The sequence below is a fragment of the Geospiza fortis genome, unplaced genomic scaffold (genome assembly GCF_000277835.1).
Source record: "Geospiza fortis unplaced genomic scaffold, GeoFor_1.0 scaffold443, whole genome shotgun sequence".
Taxonomy (NCBI): domain Eukaryota; kingdom Metazoa; phylum Chordata; class Aves; order Passeriformes; family Thraupidae; genus Geospiza; species Geospiza fortis.
The window spans coordinates 6,287,848-6,311,667 of NW_005054335.1; the positions used below are offsets into that span (position 1 = coordinate 6,287,848).

A 23,820-nucleotide genomic window follows, 5' to 3' on the forward strand; every position below is an offset into this window, starting at 1 on the left:
TAACTGTTGACTAAGTGTTCACATAAGGTACAGCTTACATACAATAAGCAAGATAAAGTCACACTATGACTGAGAGGAACCAAAACAAATATTATGACATTGTGTTACCTATTCAGCACCTTGCATTTGCAACACAGAAGTGCCTTCTCTGGGGGACTAAGGAAGAGGTCCAAGTGGCTTCCTCTGAGCATCTAAGTGACTTTTTCAGCTGAATAACAGTACTTGTGTTTTGTCAAACCACATTCTGTATCACTATAATACACTGACATAAAGGTTAAACAGACTTAATTTTGGTATTTCTGCTGTTTCTTAACTTTTACCATTCCGCATAAGTAACCAGTATTATATAGACAAAAGAGATATACCTTTACACATAATCTCTTATCTAAAATGCTACACAGTTAACACTAACTGCCCAATTAATGTACCTTTACATCATATAGGCATTTCAATTAATTTTAAATTGTATTACTATATAATCAATAAACACCATGTAATAAATATAACATACAATATTAATATATTGAATATTTAACGCCATTTTAGTTTTTATAGAAACATATTGATATAATTTATAGGTATAACTCAATATAAAGCATTATTTTGTATGTTGCTCTTTCCTTAAAAACCACTTTCCCACTGAAATACACACTTCACAGCACTGGAGACATATATGTTTAACTTTAGTGTTCTCCTTACACCAATGATTATTTGAGGGCATTAAAGGGATCTTAATTTAAAGAGAGAAAAAGCATCCAGAGAACTATTAGGGCTAATAGCTAAAAGGACTTGTGACAAAAGGACTTGACCTCTGAGATTTAAAAATTGCACAGAATTGGATGCAACCATCTAGAGAAAAGTAATAGTGTTACAGAAACCAAAGAATACTTAGTCCAAGCCTATCAGACTATCCCTAGTCCATTCAGATGTAAAGTCGATGTACTAAAATCAGTTCATCTTGTCTACATGACTGTACTGCTTCAGTGGGAGTATATTGCATTGAGATGGGGGACAAAGGAGGTTTTTATTCTGAACAACTAGATCCTAAAATGGAGAGTGATTGACCACTGAAAGGTTCTTTGGAAAATGTTCCCCATACACACATTCACAGCATGTTCAAGCCTATTTACAGCTATTTGACCTAGAATAATGTTGGTCTTGCTAGGACTCAGAGACTGCCTGTCCAGGCCTTTCCTTGTTCTCTCTAACCTCCTCTTTGAACACAGTCTGCATAACTCTCTATCTCATGCAAGATTCAACTGACAAGGCTTTAAAAATAAAGTCTATTCAAATAAATAGTTCTTAACACATCTACATATATATATATATATCACTTTCATACTATGAACCAGTACTGACCATTTATACCTAAATCTCAGATATTGCCCAAATTTTGCAATCCTTATGATGAAGCTAAATTCTGGTCTTGTAACGTCGAGATGAGCTTGTATATGAATATTCAGTCACAACATGCCTGTAACCACACAAAATATCAGTCCCTGGTGAAACCAGAAGAGGGACTTTTAAGATAGCTATTTTTTAAGTACTTCAGTTTCAAAGACTATATTTAAAACTTTTTCCCAATTTTCCAAGGCTCAGATGAAAAGTTAGTCTTTGTATGCCAATTATACTGCTGTTATAATTATTGTTGTAACATTATTGATCATGTTATATGACAAAAAAATCATTGTTTTTTCTACTTTTCTCTAGCATGTGTAACAGAAAGGACTTGTATTTCTTTTCCAGAAATCATTTTGAGACAACTTCAGAGTCAACATTCTGGCATATAAGTGGCACCAAACTGCACCCTTGAGATGACTGGGATTTTTGACATATGAGCACATTCTTTCTTGCAAGAGTTTGCTTGAGTGGTACTTGTATTGATGTAATAAAAGAAGTGCAAGACTGACCAAGGCATGAGTATTTCTCTGCTATTGCTCTCTATTCTGAATTATTACCACAATTATTGTCATAACAATTCTCAAGGCATTGAACAATTGCAGCACCAATTAAGAGAGGAATCCAAAAGGGTTCTTGCAGCTCACAGAGATGATTGCCATAGTCTGTTATTTAAACTCTCATTTGTCAATCCTTTGACATTACATCTAGTACATGGCAAAACACTCAGATTCTGACAAATTAATATTTTTATGCAGTATTTGAAAGAGAAACTTTTCAGGCTGATAGCAGGACAAAAGATTTTGTGTACTGCTGATCAAAGGTATCACTAGGATTTTAGGAATAAATTAGAATGCACACCTTGTCATCTCCCTTTCTATCTTTTGAGAGTATTGCAGAAAATCTTCTTGTCTAGGAGCTCAAATAACACAAGCAATAAAACAAGCCACAGAGAAACAGATGAGGGCTCCTATCACTGTCTTGTCTGCATAATCTACACTGTGCACAGCATGGCCTTGTGCAGTAAATATTTGGTGTAAGAAATGCTACAGGCAGCAGCAAGGTATTTTTTTTTCACACTTAAGTATTTATAAGCCAAGATGATTTACCTGCAATGTTTAAAGACAGAATTTTTTGTAAGGCGTGATGTGGTGACTTGGTGACTCTTTTGGAAATACATGTGTTTTCACTCTCTTGCCATGCTCAGTGCTGTGCAATGCAGGTAAGGACCAGACTCTTCACAGGAGCAGCAGGAGAGCTGAGCTGCCCAAAGGACAATTACTGCTGCCAGTGAGAGTCAGCAAAGGAATTGCTTTCTTCCTGGCTGGAAATTTCTCAGTAGGGAAAATGTAAAAGTCAAACAGTGGTTAGCACCATGATAATACTCACTAGAAACAAATGCTAGCAATAAGTCAGAGTAGAGCCTAGGGCTTAGGTTCCTGCCTAAGCAGGCATGCCTAAGGCATTCATACCAGCAGACACCCCAAGTTCACAGCTACTCTTTTGACTTTCAGTGAAGAAATGAAGTTGCCAGGTTTGGGTGAAAGAGTTCAGCTGTCCAAGGAGGCAGAGGCTTCATGAAGAGTTAAACAGAGCAATCCATCACTGCTATGAAGCCCTAACATAGCTTATGGTTTTTTAAGCACTTAAGGTATTGTCTGGACATGTTTTAGACCTGTTTTATACTCTCACACAATACAAAGACCTTCAGATTGTATACTTGATATTTCCAAAAACTTTAAAATTTAATGCTTGTGTTTCTATAACAGGTATATTCATATTTTTATGTGTTAGAATAAGTTCAAGGAAACTTTCAAAGTTTTTTTAAGTGGTATGATTTTCTTTTACTGTGTATATTGCTTGAAATATTCATGTTGTTTTGTGCCATGGATTGGATACAGAGAAAAGTAATTCTTGATCCTCTTATATATTTCTTGTGTGTGTGTGCGACCCTTCTCAGCTCTGCAGCCACACTGGAGCCAATTTCCCTAATTATCTGAGACAAAAAGATTAAATTTTGCATATTCATAGTCTTGGGAAGAAGGGTAGGTCATCAGGAGTATGACAAGCGGTGCTTATTATGAGAACAGGTAACATTTAACCTGATGACAGCACAAATACAAATTAACTTAGCCATAGTTCTGAGTGAAAGCTTCAGTTGCAACTGGAGACACTTTTGAATTAAATAAAGTAAGCAAGAAAATCCACGTTTTGAAGATTAGGCATGGGTTAGTATAACATTGTTTCATGAATATTCAGGCAAAATTTACATATTATTTCCTCCAAAATTAGGAAATTGTAACATATTTAAATTAGGTTGACTAATACATGTTATTTTTCAAAGCTAACCAAAAAGGCACTCCAGGTACCTTTGTCTAGCCTAAAAATGAACCTAAAAATGAACTTTGCAATTAAACCCCTTTAATTGAGGCTTTCTTTGTGATATCCTGCCACAGTTGCTTTGCTTTCCTGATCACTGCCAGCAGTTAGAAATGTTCTTGTCCAGAAATGCCATGGACATATATTTCTCTCTTCAGTCTGTTCCATTCTTTTCCCTGATTCTCCTACTCCATTGTTCCTGGATTACTTCTTAGGTCCTGATTCATTGCAAATAGAGTCAGAGATTTTGAGATACTTGGGGTCCACCTCATCAGGGTCTTTTCTCAGTCATTTTGTTCTTAGCAATGCTATAAATGGCTAGTTTATATTAGCAGAAGATAGAACTCCATAGGCACCAATAGCTACACAGTGCTGAAAAAATCAACAGCATGAATTTGTTCTGGCATTGCATAGAGGGAGAGAGAAGAAAATGGCATCCACAGATGAGATTTAGGCAGAAAAATGACTTAATAATCAGTCACTATTTCTTCCTCACTGAAAGCTGACATAATATTTCTCTACTATCTCTATCTTCCTATTCCAAAATGGAAGCAAATGTGCAGTGTTAGTTTAGACAGAAGAGTTTGTTCTTTGCTAAATTTTCCAGTACCCATTTGTCTCATTTCACTGCATACATTCATTTTTAAATTATATTTCAATTTTAATCTTTAACAAGTAAAATAGCATTAAAGAGCTTAACAAAGCACTAAAGAGAAGTCTAAACACTGTGGCTTTTCCATTTGACTGATACTCCTGTTTCAGAAGTAATGACTTTTAATAGCAAAAATAGTGGAGGATATTGAGTAAAAAAAAAATTTAATATGGCAAACAGGAAACTCCTGATTTTCCAGTAGCTGGTTATGTGACTTTGGATCAATCACTTCTCACTGTGCACCCATTCCTCTGCTTATTACACAAGATATGTAGGGCAGGGACTGCTCTTTGCCCCATGGTTTTATGTCTGCAATGCTTCTCTGCCACATTGGATGCAGGTAGTCACTAATGATGGACCTTACAGTTTGGGATGTCTGCGTTTTCTGAGCCCAAGCAGCCCAAAGCAGTCAGAAACAAGGACTTACTGCATGTCAATTTTTCTAACTTGCTAAGATAACTGAAGAAGCCCATACAAGGACATCCAAGGCATTAGCTATTTTAGTTACGATGTAAAATAATGTCACCACTTAGCAAAAAATTCCATAGAAGCTTGATGAACACTACAGGTGTATTTCTAACAGTCTTGCATTCTGTTGGCTTATAGTTAAAATAAACTGGGATTTACAATTTTGATGCAAATTATTTGGCTCTGGAAAAATTCACTTATTATTTCTAAGGCAACAACCAAATTGTCATAGGTGTTTAAGCTCTTATTCTAGCCCCTAAATATCTGATTATTGATTCACAAAGGAACCTGAATATCAAGTTAACTCCTATCATAATCTGATACAACTTCCTTGTTCAAGTGGTTAGTAAGCTCTGGGAAAGTACTCAGTATCCCTTCCAAACCTCAGCTAAAGAAAGCTATGTGGTAATTTAAGAATTCATAGCTGAGTCGTTTAGATTCTGGTTTACTCAAAGAAAATTCCATTTGCTAAGGTTTGTGACAAAATTTTAAGGCCATGTGCCTAGAGCCTGGGGAAATGCAGGGTTTTCAGGGATTCCCTTAGGAGATGTACAGATGCAGTGCTGGGTCTACAGAAGCTGCACAAATTTGTTTTCAGCAGTTTAGCCTTGCCATAGAAAAGAGTTTAAATAAGGTGAAGATACACCACTGAAGTGAGAAATAACTAGAGTAGAGCTTATGGAGTTTTCAAAGGATTATGTGATTACAAAACCATGACAGTGTTCCTCCATAATTTTTGGTATACTTGTGCAATGTGTAAAATCTACTGAGGAGTTCATTTTTGTTTTTAAGACAAATGTCTTACAAAAATATTTGATATTATAATGGGAGAAACCATAAATAGACCTACAATTAGAGCTCTGGTAGAATGTAGCTCTTCGGGAATGAGGAGTCCCAAATATTTCAGACTTTTTGACTCTTGTAAAAATAAACAATACCATGGTAAAGCAACTTAAACTGCATGCCACCAAAACCAATTTCAGTTTCTGCAGAGAGCATCAGTTGTTTATAACTACAGATAAATAATTTTAATGTCTTAGCAGTAAATTAATCAAATATAGGATTGAAATATTAATTAAAATTATATTATTTCAATAAACAATTTTGATTAAAAAAGAAAGAAATTGAAGAAAGAAATTAAAGACATTTTGAAATTGCTTCAAATCAAATATACGATTTTAACATGCCTGAACCAAGCTTTCTTTTTTTTTTTTTTTTAATTTGAATTGACATATGCTTATGAGCTGATTTTCATTTCTTAAAAAGAAAAAAACTGCCCCAGGATATTTTATAAAAAGGGCTTAGTACAGAGGACAAAAACCAAAATTATTACATTTGTGGATAAAGATTTTGAAACATTTGGTGTTGATTCAAAATTAAATGTTTGTGCTTTCTTTTTTTTTGTAAGAAATCAAAAAATATTTTTTAATTCTACCCAAGTATAGGCTCCATTCTCCCATTCTACATCTCAAAAATTTCTGTCTTACATGGAAAGAAACACTAAAAGATTATATAAGTCAAAATCTAAGTGTCAAAGAAACCCACTGTCAAGATGGGAAACTTCAGGTATGAATAGACTTTAAAAACACACTTGAGATATTAAATTGAACAGACACATTGCAAGGCCCTCGTGAAGTCCAGGTGCTCTGGCTTTCAGTGTGCAGGGAAACTACCTTTTCTGTATACTTCAGGTGAACTCTAAATACTCTGCCAATGTTTAAAAATGTCTGGATATGCAGCAAAGGAATCAGGGGTTTTACACAGAGCCAAGAAAATCATAGCATTCCCAAAAATATCTCATGTTTCAACAGCAACCATTCCTGGAAGAACAGGATTTACCTTACCGCAAGCATGCCACATCTGTGAAGCCCCACTGCGGACCTTAGCACAGGCCATGAGATCCCGAGTGGGTTACTGCATTAGCTCAAGATTAGTTGAGTCTTGGAACTAGCACTAACAGGATCTCCAGAAACTGATTTGAGAAAAGAATTTTAAAATTATGTGATTAGCAGCTAAGTTGCTAAATTTATTTCCTCAAATGCAACATCATCACACCACCTATTTAACCACTGTTGTCTCAGTGTAAACTGGAATGCAATTATAACTAAGAGATTGCTTGTGCTCTCTACCCAGCAGAAAAGTATTATTTCAAATGGTATACATGCACTTAGGTTTCTTCTCAAAGTTATGCTACACATCACATTTATATTTTCATTTTTTGCTGCTGATCCTACAATAAACTGATATGCAGAAACATAAAACTGAAATTAATTTTCCAAAAAAACCTTTCAGTGAAACAAGAGGAAAAAAGAAATTGTAAAAATTAAATTTCAAATTTCAAGTCATGTTACAGAATTGTTATGAGAAAAAATGGAGTTTAAAGGCCTGGTATTTCAGCTTCTTGTTTTGCTCTGAAATTTCAAAGTATATTTTGATCTGCAGAGATCCTTTGTGTCTTGTAAATTTGTTAAAACTTCCTCTCCCGACCACATTTTCTCTTCTCACTGCGCTCAGTGCCAATGAGAAGGAAAAAAGAGCATATGAGAAGAGAAAGACAGATACAGGCGGTCACGACCTGAGTGCTAACCTGAGCCCAATCAGCAGCTCAGACTGGACACAGTGGTTTATCTGGATAAACTGCAGAAACAGAGCCACTCCTGTCTCACCGGACAAGACATGGAGACAAGGCAGAATTTTCCTGTCAGGCCCATTGCTTTAGAGATGCTGGTTTCAGATTTCCATTGGTTTGTCCTGCAACCTGCAGTGATGAGCCCCTGGACTAGGCGGAGATTTGGTCACCGGAGGCCCTGCAGAAATCCCCATGCTCCTACCTGGACTGGGCCGCGCCATGCCAGGCTGACAGCGTGTGTCCCGCATGTCCGTCCCGCACCCGCTCCGGGCCCCTTCAGGGCCTGCACAGCAAGGCTGCAGGGCTGCTGGGCCTAAAATAAAAGTGTTCAAAGGGGTAAAGTATGGGCTCGTGGTGTGTTTACAGGAGTTCAAGGGTTCCTGGCCAAGCTGGTTCGCACCAGCTCTGGCACTCCTGGCCAGAGCAGGAGTGAGAGAGATACGGCCTATCTGCATCTGCCTATGTCAACATGTCCCCTGCATGGCCTTGGAGCAGGGACTGCTTACACAGTGTGACACAAAGCAGTTACTTCATCTAAGAGGCCCTTTCTTTACTGGCTTCTATTTTGTTATGAGGACTTAGAAAATGAAATTATTTCTCTCACAGGATTTATGAACCTCAGGATCTTTGCAATCAGTGCTTGAATACTCTCAGAACGACATCAGGATTTTAACTCTCACAAGCAGAGGTGTTGTCTTTGGGGCTTTGTTGCTTTGTAACAAAATGTGTCTTTTTTTCAGAACCTAAATCTTCTGATGGACCTTAAATGCTGGCTAACTGATTGGAAAAGTAATTTTGAAGCAAATGGTGTACACTTATATTAAGCCCTTGCTCTGATAAGGGAAGGCTCATTCTTTGATTGAAGTCCAATCCTTTTATACCTGTGCACCATCACAAAAATCTGGTATTTTGAAAGCGCTAAGACTGTGTATCTCCCTAATGCTTGGATCAGAAAGGAAAAAGAAAAGCTGAATTGATCTTCTGCAAGTGCAAAGTACATCAGGTGTGAAAATTTCTAGGTGTTTTCTTGAGTTCTGACTATGCAGGAACCAGAGGTGCAGGTAATGCAAACCTCCATGAAGCCACATCTGTGAGTGGCATAGGAAAATTTGATCCTGATCCAAGTTGTCGTCAGAACAGTGTTAATTCATACTCAGTTTTTTGCCTTTTGAGTAGTAACTAATGGCCTGTATCAGGGACAGTGTGGCCAGCAGGACCAGGGAGGTCATTCTCCCCCTGTATTTCGCACTGGTGAGGCCAAACCTTGAGTGGTGTGTCCAGTTCTGGCCCCTCAGTTTGGGAAGGACATTGAGACGCTGAAGCTCATCCAGAGGAGGACAGCAAGGCTGGTGAGGGGCTTGGAACACAAACCTTGTGAGGAACCACTGAGGGAGCTGGGGGTGTTCAGCCTGGAGAAAAGGAGACTAAGAGGTGACCTTATTACCCTCTATAACTTCCTGAAAGATGGCTGTAGTCAGGTGGGGTTGGTCTCTTTCTCCAAGCAGCAACAGACAGAACCAGAGGACACAGTCTTAAGCTGCGCCAAGGGAAATATAGGTTGGATGTGAGGAAAAAGTTTTTTATGGAAAGAGTCATAAAATCCTGGAATTGTCTGCCTGGGGAGGTGGTAGAGTCACCATCCCTGGATGTGTTTAAAAAAAGATTGGATGTGGCACTCGGTGCCATGGTTTACTCGAGGTGTTGGGGCATGGGCTGGACTTGATGATCCTGAAGGTCTCTTCCAACCTAGATATTCTGTGAATTCTGTGACTATAGTGTCATAAGATTATAAAAATATTAAAAATAGGATATCAAAATATCTCTAATATTCCCTGTTCCTTTTATTTTTCTGGTTTTATTATTTGATTACATTATTTCCCCTCTAGCTGCTGAAATTTAAAAAATTTACCTGGTTTCCAAAATGGCTTGAACTTTAAGACAGAAAGGGTTTGAGCATGTCTTAGATGATGTATCTTGAATATGAGGAAAAAAACCTCCCCCTTTCTTCTTCCTTCAAGTGTTGCTTTACACATATACACATTCAACACTGTGGGTCTATCCCAAGACTGTTACTCAAGAGAGATCTCAGGAGCTGAGAGACACCCTTCCTGACAGGACAGACAATCTTCTTTACAATAAAGGGAAGAAAAATATTTTGAAGCTGGTTTTTGTTTTGGTCTAATGAACACTGTCACAGATGAGTTATATGCAGATTTTTAAAAACAAATGAAAACAAAGAAAAAATTAATGTTTTCAACCTGGAGCAGCAAGGTTCTTGCAACATCCAGAGTTTTTCAGAGAAAAACCTGAAGCATAAACATTCATTGAAAATATTCTCCACTGATGCAATATGACTTCATTTGAGCAGGGCCTCCATGGAACATTACTGGGTTGTTGCTAAGAAACATTGATATATGACACCAAATTACATTACTGACATTGAATTTTTACTCCTTTTCATGTTATAGCTTGCTTGAAAACGGCTGCAATTATACCATAAACAGAAGGAAAGCTACCAGCCTCTATTCAGTGCCTTTTGTGTTTCGGTTACAGGCTGAAGTCCTTATCTTTTTTACTATATGTCTATAATGGTCCTACAGTATTTCAGTTAAAAATAATACCAACATTATTGATGGCCTGCATCTGCATCTCCTACACAGTCATCTCAACAATAAAACAAATGTTCTCTTTGATTTTTCACTCAATATATGCTAAATTGCAGGAAGCTAGGTCTTGGGGTTTCTCTATTTTCCATGTTAATGTGACAATCCATTTTGACCTGCAGGTAATAAAATAAGGAACATTCAAACTCATAGCTAATGTTTTCAGGGTACTTCACTTTTCTCTTGTTTTGATCTATGCAATTGACCAGTTGAAAGCTGAAAAGGAATGGATGTTTTTTAGTATGTATTTTAAACCTCTGTTCTTTTGTAAAGCATATGGATGTTTTTCTTAAAGAGCCACTCATCCAATAGCTGATTTATGGCAAGTATACACAGCTTGTGCTAGGGAAAGTATATCTTAATTTATACAAACAGAGCTGTTTGATTATTTTTTTCATATGAAAACAGAGCCCAGAACACCCGTATCTGAAGCTGGGATCTTAGTGCAGCCAGCACTGTAGAAATACACAAGTGAAGAGGGAAGCTCTTCCTGAAGGGTTCAAAACCCTAAGAGTAAAAATGGACAGACTCTGAGAAAAGTGGTGCTAGCGTCATAAAGATTTTGCAAAAGGACTAATTATTTAAACCGTGTATATTTGCATATATAACCTTTGAGTAGATTGCTCATAATTTCTGTTCCAGGGCTGGTGGGGGTCCATCTATTTGAGAAGGGGAAGAGAACTTCAGTCACAGTAAAGATGATGAAGAGGGCTTTAAACTATAGTTGCAAGGGGAGGGGACACTCAACCCGTTCCACTCCTTCCACTTTCCATTTTGATATCAGGACCAACAAGAGAAGCCTAGAGCCTGGAGAAGGATCACAGGTCATCAGGAGAGCAGCACAAAGTAGCTCCAGCCACTCCAGAGAGTAAGCTGGCTTCATCGAGGGCAGCTTCTACTGGAATGCACGCAGCATGGGGAGTAAACAAGAGTGAGAGACAGCTCACATCTACCAGGGCTATGATCTTATCATCTTCATGGAGATGTTATGGAATGGCTCCTATGACTGGAGTGTTGGAATGGGTACATACAGACTCTTTAGGAAGGACAGGAAGAGAAGACAAGGAGGATGTATCACTCTCCATGTCAGTGATCAGCAGGAGGGCATTGAATCTCCACCTGAGGATGGGTGACAAGCTGACCAATGTCATACCTCACTTTAGTAACTACTAAAACATATGGAGGGAGGAAAAAGTAAGCACATCACTCTATCAGGAAAAAAAATTAGTAATTTGCAGGACAGCAAAAAAACCATGAAATTGTGCATGCATGTAAAGATTAAAAGAAATCAGTGCATCAGAATTCAGTACATGGAACTGCATGTTAGTTGGCCAAAAATAAGAAAAAAAATACAGAAGGATGGTTGGCATCTGAAGAAAGATGTAAGAAGTGCAGAGGACTATCTCGCATTTCAGGAAAGTGGTGAGAACTTTCTGTGGGCTACAAAGACCAAGACAATGATGCAGATCCACCTGCTCATTTAATCTGTGAGAGGAAAAGGGACCACCTCGCAGTCAAAGAAAAGTGGATGATCAGGATGAAAACCACCAGTAGATTAATACAAAAAGGGATCTTCCTATAAACGTTCCTGAAGAAAGGTTGTGGAAGCTGTAACAGAAAAAAGGAAAATTCACTTTATAGTGACAAGATGAACCTTCCTTAAAAGTAAAGCTAAACAACAAAAAGGAAAAAAGCAACAATAAAGGCTGAAAATCTACACTTCTCAAGCTTCATTAATACCAAATAGAAGAGTTCCAGGATATCTTCTGAAGACTAGGGAAACACCCAGTAGAACAAAATGAAAGGAATTTAACTCTTCCACCATGACTTCTGGGAAATTCTCAAGAAGTTTGACTGTACAAGCAGGTAGACTCATTGTGTTTGCAATCATAAAGCAAAAAACCCAGAATATGCTAATGAAATAGAAGAATGGACCATTATAAGAAATTATCAGATCACATACCATGATATGTGATACATCCGTGCCCCTTTTTTTGACGATAAGATACTATATCACTGTATTTTCAATCTGATGTTACTTATCTCCTCTTTCTTGAAATCTTGTTTTCCTTCCTTCTTCTGCTTCATATTGCAAAAATTTCTGCACACTACCTTGGCTCCTATCTCCACATTTCTTTGTCTGACTGTTGAAAGGCAGCACAAACTTTTTAGCCTTTGTCATAGGCTGAAATACCCTGGTCAAGGTTCTCCTCAGATGTATGTCTTATTACTGAGAATATTCATATCTTCTAGTTTGCAATGTCATAGTTGGGCATATGTGTGCCTTCTGGCAAGGAATTGCTTGTATGGCGATTGCCAGCCGCACAGTGGGGAGGTAAGAGCCTTCTGAATTTTATTGTGTTTGTTTTGCCTAGAAAATTACAGAAGACAACCTGCACTGATATAGGCCATTTGCTCTTTGTCACGTTTTATTACTGCTTCCCTGACTTTGATGATTCATTCCCAAAATTTTCTTCTAATTGTATGCATTGTATGCATTGGTTTTTTTTTTCTTCCCCAGACATAAGCACTAAATTTTTCAAACAACCTTGTGTTTAAATTTTTAAATTACCCACTGGGACTAGAGGTTTCACATGATATGTAAGTTCTGGTAATTTGAAGTATCATATTAACACAGAGTAATAGAGCTACAGAAGGATTTTTAAATTTTCCCACCTAAGGAATGTATTGCAGACTGGCAGTCTTTAAATAGACCTGCAATTTGTCCAGAGCTTGGACGGGAAAATTCTTATCCCATTCACACCTAACCTGAGACATCCTCATTTGGAGTACCTACTTCATGTCAGTCAACTTGCTTTGAATATGCACAAAACAGTATTTCTTGTGAAAGCTTCTATGAGAAAAAAAGAACTTACAGTTTTGGTACAAAACTACAACCTTGGCAATTTGTATCACCAAGCACTATTTAATTGCAGCTCCTCTTCCATATTTGTGTGTTAATCCTTGTGTTTTCTAATGAAATAAAAGAGGGTATGTCTGTAGTTTACCACTGAAAAACCTGCAACAGTCACTCTGTATATTGAAAGACCTGCTGTTTCTTATATAACTGTGATGAAGTGCTGCACTAGAGCATCGCAAGGACACTACAATAATAAATTGAAGGAGGCAGAATTAGCATTTCTCATGAATAGTATTTTTTGTTTTTCTCCTTGCCTGCAAAGAATGTTTACTAATTTTTTTTCACTGTCAGCAGTAGGAATGTCACAATTTGTTTCAATATTCACCATCACAGCAGATATTAGAAGCTCTGATTGTTTTTCGTAATAGTCTGAATGGTTTTCTAATTCTTGTTAAAACATATATACGGATTTAACTGTTAACCTTTCTTGGGTTGAAGTCCAGAAACCTTGTAAGTCAATGAAAAAACTGATAAACTGAAATAAATTTTAACCTTGTTCTTCACAGCTTTGAAACATGTATAGGCAGTTGTTACACTGCCAGATGTTCCTGCTTGATTATGAGAGAGAAAAAGGCTCAGAACTGGTTACATTCTGCTGTGCAATTTGGATTTCTGTTGAAGGCTCTGCACTTGCTTAGTATTAAAGAAACTTGGATTGCCTATAGATAGGCTTCAATATTGTTTTGGGATTCTATGTTTTGATACTACTGAATGTTTATATAAGGAATTACACTCTTAGTGCTTCCTGAGTTTGTAAGAAACAAAATTAAAAAAACAAACATGAAATGCAAACACAAAAAAGAAACACACACACATACAAATTCCTCGCCTCAAAGCCAGTATTTGTGTTCTATTAGCCTCAGATTTCTCAGATCTACACAAATGAATAAACACCATGATATAAACATAAAGAAAAATCTTCACACATCAGAAATTAGGAACCCTTGGCCTTAAGCATAAACTATTTCTCAATCTAACAAAAATGCAACCAAAAATGATGATGAAAAAAGACAACTGAAGTAAATTATATAAATCTTGTTTCAGTAAAAAACACAGTGTAGATGGAAATACTGGCAAGACACTTTTTATTCTCAAACAGTGGAAATAATGGTTGGAGTTTACTGCAGTTATTTCAGCAAGGTCTGTGTTAACTCAGAAAAAAATTGATCTTTCAAAACATTTTTATCTATGATTCGTTCAAGCATCATCTTGAAGTTTGCAAGGACAGTACAGAAATAAATCCAAGGAATGGCAGAGAGTATTCAATTTATTTCCTATTATTTAAGTTTTCTGTTTAGAGACCAGTGAAACCACTGTCATTGCAATTTCTACACAATTCAAGAGGCAGCTCATTCAGAAGACACTACTGCTCTCAGCCAATATCTTGTCTCAACATTAAGCAGACATCCTAAAGTTGTATTCAGAACATGCCTGAAAATGCTTTGTTTTCCACTCATTGTCTGCAAACTTTCCCTGCATTTAGTCCTAACTCTGATTCTTGAGAATGTTGGTGCTTTCCCAGAGTCCAATAATGTATGTCTGTCAGACTATGTTCCGAGCAAAAAGCAGTTTAAAATGCTCTTTCTTGCCCTTTTCACTTGTCTCAACAATTGGACCAACACTGAGATGCCGGAGCTTGAGATTTAGCTCCTTGTCTTCCAGGATGGATCTAAACACACCTGTTCTACCTCCTGAAAGAAAAACACATATTGCAAAGTGCTGGAATGGAAATCTGTTCAGTCCTTTCAGTGTTTTTCACTTTGTGTGGAGTAGTTGAATATTCATAGCAAATGGTAATGCTTTTCATGACTTCATGCTCTAGTGACTATAGCAGTTTTGCAGTTTCCTAGGAGAAGGGAGAGCTGGTGTTCTATTCTTGTTCTAATTAATATTTCATTTTCTCTATTAAATGGGGGGGAAAAAACCCAAAAACTCTCTCACTGCTGATCCACTCAGATCTAGTACAGCTCAAAGTCTCAAAGTCCAGAAGCAGAAAAGTCAATGTGCTCTGCTTGCAGTCAAGAAAAAATCATCATTATCCATTTTTAGGATAAAAAACTACCTCTTTCTTACTTAGCAGAAGTGTAGGCCTATGACCTTCCCTTCCCTTCCCTTCCCTTCCCTTCCCTTCCCTTCCCTTCCCTTCCCTTCCCTTCCCTTCCCGTCTGTCTTTCCTCACGTATTATTACATCATTTGGGTGCCTTCTGCGAGCATCTTTTCACACATTGCTTACTCAGTCTAAATGCCAGATGCAGCAACACAGAATATACTTTTGAGACCAGACACCTTGCTGTGCTCTGCAAGATATCGGACGGTGACAGAATTTCTTTTACATATAGATATTTTAAAAGTCACGGAAAATTGAAAAATGAGCAATAAGGTAAAAAAAAAATCTACATAGTATCTCAAGAAATTTAGTTTGCTAATAAGTACTGGGCTACAACTGGTAAGGAAAAAAATCATCTTAAGAAAACATTAAAATTTTTTTTAAGAGAATATGAAAAAAGAGATCTTAGAGGCAGAATGAGAAAAGAAGTCATCTTTGGAGAAATGCTATTTCTCTAAAATGTTGAGCTAGGAATGAGTAATTAAGAAATCAAAGCCCAAATTCTTATATTACTTTTAGTGTTAATTTGTTTTCATTTGAGCTACCATCCCTGCCCTGACAAAAGGCCAGGAATCTGCCCTGTAACTCTTGTTTTCCACTTTACTGGATATTTTATCCTTTGTAGGTAATTTTCTGTGCTAAATAAGGCAGAAATAAAGCATGAGAGATAATACTTTAGAAAGGATTCTTCATTCTGAGTTCTGGCTTGTATCAAAGGTAGTCTGCCATACAAGGTGGAACTTTAAAGCAAAGAGCCCAGATATTGAACACAGAAGCAAGCAAACAAATCAGGCTAAATAAAGTATAAACCAACTTTTAACATTTTGGCTACGACGTACTTGATTGTTGAAAAAAAGCATGGTGAGAACCCTGCACAAAATGGTGTGTAGATGTTCATGCAAAAGGAAAAGGCTGAAGTACTACATATATAGATATATATATGTTTTGCATATGAAAATGACAGTTGACATAGTTGGTGTCAGACCACGTAAGACAGCACAATGCCCCCAGAAATTTACTTAGGGTTGCTAGGCTAAGGTGAAACATTTTGTTGGTTCTGTGGAAGTGTTAACATCATCACTCTTTCCATTTATGCTTAGTTTGAAACAACATAAATTAATCATCCCCAGATAGTATCTTGAGCTCATCCATTTATTTTTGACCAGTTTCAGTGCCTTATTATTATTTTTATTTCCCTGTCCTAGTCACCCACTATAAAAGTTGTGGGTTTTCCCCAACCTTTCAGCAAAGGTATTGAGTTGTTATTTCCAAATCAAAAGCTGATGTTCAGATCTCTAGTAATAATGAACCTGTTTTCACAGGTATAACGTAATGTAGTCATAGAGCAAACGAAATACCACAATTTCTGTTTTTCTTTATTGAATGGCAAGGAACAGAATTTAAGTCATTGATCCTCTCTTTATTTCATGTCATTCAACAACTTGGATGAAGTTTTTGGGATTGCCCTTCTATTTATAAACACTGCTACCCACCAGGCTCCACAATGTGTTGTTTCCAAACACTTTTCTTCTGGATCTTGTGGCAATAGAAAGTGCAAGACCACACATTCTTTTGTGATCCTATAGCTATCAGAAAAAGGCAGTGAGTGCACTTCTTCTTAGGCATCAAGGCAATTTCCATGAAGCCACCAATTTTGAGGGAACAAGGGCAGGTGATGGAATTTTCTGTGGACTACAAGTTGTTATGGCTGCCATGTCCCGTACTCAAGCACAAAGCAGTCCTGTTCAATATGCATTCTCTAGCATAAGCACACAACAGTTTTTATAAGCCCTTATAGGACACTGTATTGACAATATACTCAACCTAATATTTTATTAGGAGAAGATAACAAGAACTTGGCACTGGTTAGAAGTCTTCAAAAGACACATCTCATAGTCACAATGGCGTAAGAACAGCAAACAAAAGAAGAGGTTTCTTCAGTAGTTTTTTTCAGTGTTGCTGTTAAGTTGGATAAATTGAACAATTTCTATAATGTGTCATAGGAGAAAAGTACAGAAGATAAGTCCAAAGGACTGATGTGTTCCTAGCTGAGCTGGGGAATATGCATATTCCTCTGTGTCATGAAGCTGGAAATGGAATTGCCCTTGACCTTGGGGTAGTCAGTATGAAACTGGTTTCAGGAAGTTCCAGCTCCCCAGGAACCACCAGCTCCCTGGCTGTTTTCCTGGGAGCCCAGGCTATGCTTCTACAACAGTTATTAACAGGGGAACGTAGCTGCAGAGTACTTAGCTTTTAATGGAGTGTCTTTCATGACATTCCGTTTTCAATGGCAAGGAGGTCTAATTTAGACCAAAAGAAAACAAAAAACTTCAAACCAATCTGACCAACCAACCAACCAGATAAAAACTGAAATAAAAAAGAAAGAAAAAAAAAGGAAAAAACCAAATAACTCACTCTCCCTGAGCTGATCTTTGATCTTCAAGCTTGTTTACTCTCAAAAGCACCTGTTAGCATGTTCTAAAAGTCTGTGTATTTTTGATATTTTGTCCCAATACAGAAAAATTAATTCTAGAAAGAAAAGCTGGGAGATTTACTGCTTTCATCTCAAGCAGACTACTGTCTTTATGTGTTGATAACAATTTAAATACAAAAATAGAGAATGATTTAGAGAAAAGAACAATGTAAGTGAGCCAGACATTACATTAACCTGAAACCCACGCTTTCAACTGTTGTTTAAAACAAGGCTGATTATTAATGAAACTGTTTCTCTTCAGGTATCACCATAAAGTGAAAGTTGCAAGAAAACATGGCACTGTGGGTGTCATAAGGGAAATAAAATATTCCTGTGTTTGTGGGTGGTGAACTAACTCATGTCAAAATCATCACTTCTGAAGTTTAAAATGAAAGCAACAATGAAATGGTCTATTTACAATCTTTTAAAATATCATAGTGCATTGACTGTGTATACTGAAAATGCTCATCATTGTTAAAAAGACATAGAAGAACAAGTTCTCTCTTACTCCACTCTTACAGATTTGGAGAAATCACCAAATTGTATGATGACATCTTCAACATTTTAAAATATTTCAACTGTACTTAAATCTTTTGGAACCATAAAATGCTGTATGAAAATACAATAATGGCTTCCTCAGACCTGTAATGACTGGTCTGAAGAAAGTACAGCGTCATAGCAGTCATGCAGAAATTGCAAATAATGAGAATTGAACCAGAAAAACTTCCCTTTATGTTCCCATTGGAGAATGAAAATTTATCATGAATATTTAGGCATGCGAACATCTGAGATTTGTAAAATGTCATCAGACTCCCACCCTCCTGCTACTGAATCATAGAAGTGCCTAAAATGCTTGCTACACGACTACACTGACATTCAAAGATCTCATGTGTCTAAGCTATACTGGTAGACATCTCCAAGCGCTTTCTTAACTGGAGAAGCATGAATAGATATGAACTATTGCATCCTGCTGGAACCCACAGACAAGCGTGTTTTAAGCCAGCCTTCATATCTGAACTCAGCCCAGATCCCTGCATGAAGCTCTGCTTATGCCTTTTATTCAGCCATTTTCCATGTAAATTATACATGGTTTCAATGGGAAATGGAGACCCCTTCATGCGTCTGCCACCTGAAAAACACATCAAAGGAATAGCACGTCACAGCGATATCCTGTCTATCATTCAGTTTCATCTACGAATTGTTTTACACCTCTTCAGGTAAACAGTTTTAACAGGAAGAATGTGCAACCCTCTCCTGCCGCGGTGCTGGATTTCTTCAGCCCGACTAGCTCCTGACACCAACACCGAGAGTGGGCTCCCCCAGAAAGCTGGGCAATCCGGGGTGTGGCTGCAGGGCACCGCTGCTCTATGGCACAGGTGGACTGCGTTGGGGATAGGACTGCGCCGAGGACAAGGACAAGGAACAGGGAGAGGTCTTCTGTATGTTTTCCAAAGGAGCTTATTCCGCAGAGGATCAGGAACCGAAAGACAAAGACTCAAAGGCATACATCAATTTATAAGTGGGGGGAGGTCCCAGGGGAGGACACAATCCTTAACCAACTGGGAGAAATTGGGGGTGGAACACAAGGCGGGGAATACAAAGCTTAAACCAATAGGGGACTACAGGGGAGGAGAATAACTTAAACTAACCAATGGGATTTTGAAGGATACAAAATTGATAGGGAAGTTTCTAGAGCAAGGGGTAGGCATGGGGAGGGATTGACATTCAATGGGAGGAAGAACAGGGAACAAAGGGGCAGGTCTTTGGGGAGATGGACAGCTAGGGCAAAACCAACAACACAGGGGGGAAAAGAACAATCCATTAGTAATAAAATATGCTATAACAGTACAAAACAGGAAAGATTATAAAACTGACTACTAAAACTGCATTACAATCAAAAACACACACTGCCCCACTCTCCTGCTCAGGGGCTAGAATAATTTCTAGAGCTGTTGATTGTGTGTTTCTTCAGTTTGAAGTGATCATGGAGAAGAGATGTATTTTCACTGAGCAATGTTTGTATTCAGTGTATTATGGTACAATTATGCATGCAGCAAGGAGCTTGTGTGCCATACAGCTCTTGGTACTTTGAGCTAATTATTTTGAAGTTAAGAAAAGATTAGTTCAAGGTATTTGTTTAGGGACCTATTTATTGCCTGCTGGACTTTGAGGTTCTTTTTCTCAGAGTTCACTAGTGAATTTGCTTCCAGTTTTGATCTTTCTTAATACAAAGTTGAATGATCTCATTATTACATGTTTTTTAAAAAATGTCCATACAGGTATATTCAGGATCTACAAGTATTTTGCTGAAATATTATGTTTCCAGCTTGAGAGGCTTGTCTTAAATCTAACACCATGGGTTTGATGAAATTTGAAATTCCAAATGCCTGTTTCATAAGTCTATCCATCTTTAAAAGCTATTTTAATGAATGAAGGCCTTTCAAATTTACATTGTCAATTACATTGCAGGTAAAATATAGAACAAAATATCTAATTGTTTTTATAATAACAGCCTGTTCACATTTTTCTTTTAAAGATTACAATTTAGTGCCTTACTGATAAGAAAAGTATTCTGTTTTTCAACAACTTAACATATAATTTTTTAAAAACCAAATACTGGCAATTATAAGTGATATGAAGCTGAAACTTATGGTAAAGTCAGAAATGCTGTGGTTTGGCAATCATGCCTTCTTCTGTAAACAGAAGAATACTGGGATTGAGTTTTCCTTCAAACACTGATTTCAATGATTCTTTCATCATGTTTTCCTTCTCTGTTTTGACTAAGGATCTTGGGAGCAGAAACCTTCTCAACATATGTTTGAGCAGCATTTGAACAAAATGAAGCACACAACTGACACAATATGTCTAGAACTAACACAGTTAGAAAGGCAACTTTTATAAAAAAAAATTATTAAATTAATACTATTAAAGCACTGATATCTTATTCACTTATTCAACAAAGCGTTCTCTGGACCAGAATTCTGTTATCTGGTCTTTTCTTAAAACAGGAAATATTTGTGTCAGATAAGCTCACCCACACAAGCCAGCAGAAGCCAGCAAGAGAAGGCAGCTGTGGTCTCACAGAAGTTCTGTAGAACACTGGCAGCTTAGAAAATCCTAGCTATGCAAACTTAGAGGCTGGGGTCAGACTGCATCTGTAAATATATCCAAGTGTTTCCAATAAATCACTCCTTTAGATGATAAAGTACTTTACTAATTTACAGAATTATTGTTTTTTGGTAGGCTCTGCTTGGGGATTTTGGGAGAGAATCCTAATAGCATTTACCACTCTGTGGTGTTTAGATCCTTACAGCAAATATGCATTCTTTCCAAAGCAAAACTCTAAACAGCCCCAACTACCTAAAAATCCCTTTAAATTGTAGAGAGATGAGGGTTTTTTTCTGTCATTCCTTAAACAATCTCCACAGTAATAGCAATATTCTTCCATGACAAATATGGTCAGCCAAAGGAGCAATATGATATCCATATCATAGACAGAAGAGGGAAACTGGCAGGTGACATACTGAATCTATTTCATTTTCTTTTCTTCTAAAATTGTTCGTAGTGTCAGGGCTTTACCAAGACAAAAATATTTGGATGTGGTTATACAACCATCACTGGCTGACAGAATAGGCATCTTGGCAATCATAGAATATTAGTCACACTTAGGAATTAAACAATTTATTGCTATATTTATCTAATGCGTTACATAAGTATAAAATGCTGTACTACCTACTTCCCAATTTTAAAAGGGCAGGTCAAATAAAATGTAACAAAATAAAGAACACAAGCCTCTTTAGAAAAGTGAGACATGGAAAAGATGAGGTTTGCATATTACATTTATTATTTTGGTTTGTTTGTTCTATTTATACTTCCCCTGGAGTATATATTTTTCTCTCTATTTTTCTCTGTCTCAGACAAATCAGTAACTACACTAAAGGATAATATTATTCTTAGATATGAATTGTCAGTATTTTCTACTCTGCTTTGGTGAGACCCCGCCAGGAGCGCTGTGTCCAGCCCTGGTGCCCCCAACTTAAGAGGGACATGGAGCTGCTGGAGTAAGTCCAGAGGAAGCCACAAAGCTGATAAGAGGACTGGAGCACCTCCTCTACAAACACAGGCTGAGAAAGTTGGGGCTGTTCAGCCTGGAGAAGAGAAGGTTGTGTGGAGACCTCACGGCAACCTGCTGGTATCTGAAGGGGGAATACAGGGAGGCTGGAGAGGGACTCTTTATCAGGGACTGTAGAGAGAGGACAAGGAGTAATGGGAACAAACTGAAAGAGGGGAAATTTAGGTTAGATATAAGTAATAAAATCTTTACTTGTCAGGATGCTGGGACATTGGAGCAGTTTGCCTAGGGAGATTGTGGATAACCCAGCCCCGGAAGTGTTCAAAGCCAGGTTAGATAAGGCCTTGAGCAGCCTGGTCAAGTGGCAGGTGTCCCTGCCCATGGTAGGGGGATTGGGACTAGATAATCTTTAAGGCTCCTTCTGATCCTTAACATTCCATGACTGCCATAAATATTAAGAAAATTAATATGTTATTCCAGCCATTTGGAGGATGCTTCCTTTCCTTCTTCTAGCCTTTTTTCTCCAGTGCTTCTTGTTATTAATTCTTCCTACCAAGATCCAAATCAGCTGTATCCTGTGGTCTTCTCACCAGATCATCTCCTGTGCCCACTGTGGTCTACTGCAGTTGTCCCCCCCAGTAACCCTGCACTGATGTTGCTCATGGACTAGGTCTGACCTTCAGGTATGTTCTGGTTCACCTGCAGCCCCTGGACCCTGGACCCCTGGACCAGCTCCACGCTGCCCCGTTCCTGCCATGAGCACAGGAGAAGAATGGAGAGCAGTTTTCCTGATCTCAAATTGCATACAAGTATTACCAGCATGTTACACATGCATATGAGTATTACCAGCATGTCACACAAAACCTGTAACAATTTTGTGCCTCTGCTCCATCCTGATGATGCCTCATCTGCAGTCTGTGTCCAGTTCTGGGCTCCTCAAGCACAACAGAGACATGGAACTCCTGGAACAAGTCCAGTGGAGGGTGACAAGGATGACCAAAGGACCAGAGCTTCTCTGTTATGAGGACAGACTGAGGAAGCTGAGGCTGCTCAGCCTTGAGAAGAGACAACTGAGACGGGACCCCATCAGTGTCTGTCAGTGTCTGCAGGGAGGAGTCAGAGCAGGGACCGGGCTCTGCTTGGTGCTGCTGAGGCAAAGGACAAGAGACAAGGGGCAGTGAGAGGTGCACAAGGAAATTCCGCCTGAACATGAGGAAGAAATTTACTGTATCGGTGACCACACTCTGGGATAGGTTGCCCAGAAAGGTGGTAGAGTCTCCCTCAATGGAGATATTCAAGCAACATTGAGATGCAATCCCGTGCTGTGGTCTCTGGGATGGCCCTGCTCGAGCAGGGAGGTTGGATCAGATGAGCCATCGTGGGTCCTTCCAACCCGACCCATTCTGTGATTCTGTGAACATTATGTTTCATAATATGAGAATCTTATGATTTGCTTTTGTGCTAATTATTCTTTTGATAACAGAATAATCTGAACCAATGCACCAGAAAGAAAATTAAATTAATCTGAGATGTAAAGTTTCTAAAGATGTTCTGAGGATCAACATATGAGTTTTCAAGCTCCCAATCTTCAGAGGTTCCAAATAGGAGTTTTTAATCTCCTAGTTTTGGAAATACTGGATGTATATGGCTGATAAGAAACAATTTCCTTTTGGTGCAATGTTTCCATCGGAAATATTCATTCACCTAAACCAAAATATTTTGTGGAAAAGGGTAATTTTCAAACAGCTTCTTGAGCATTATTGAACATTTTGTGTTAACACTTTCAAATTCAAACATTTCATGTTCAGGACCAGAACACTGATAGAAGTTCACAAGTTGATGCATAGTCACACTGAAAAGCATTCATTTCATGTGGGAGAACTATGACTGATTAGGCAACTGAGCTGTATTATACCAAAACTATGTTTCCCAAGAGCATTCCATTAGAAAAGATAACTTTCCGGGTCTTCCTTACAAACCATGAATCCACTTGGGAGGAAAACAAAAAAAGTTGTCAGTTTACTGGTGGTTTCTGAATGTGCTTATAATATTGGTGTA

At 37.9% G+C, this 23,820-nt stretch overlaps 1 protein-coding gene across 1 annotated transcript in view; it reads right to left on the reverse strand.

The window, feature by feature from the left end:
* GHR (growth hormone receptor) overlaps window positions 1-7,868 on the reverse strand; it is a 147,627-nt gene extending 139,759 nt beyond the window's left edge. The window contains exon 1 of the mRNA XM_005422009.2: window positions 7,729-7,868. The gene's annotated coding sequence lies outside the window, so the exon portion shown is untranslated. The remainder of the gene's footprint in view (window positions 1-7,728) is intronic.
* Window positions 7,869-23,820: the final 15,952 nt, after the last annotated feature.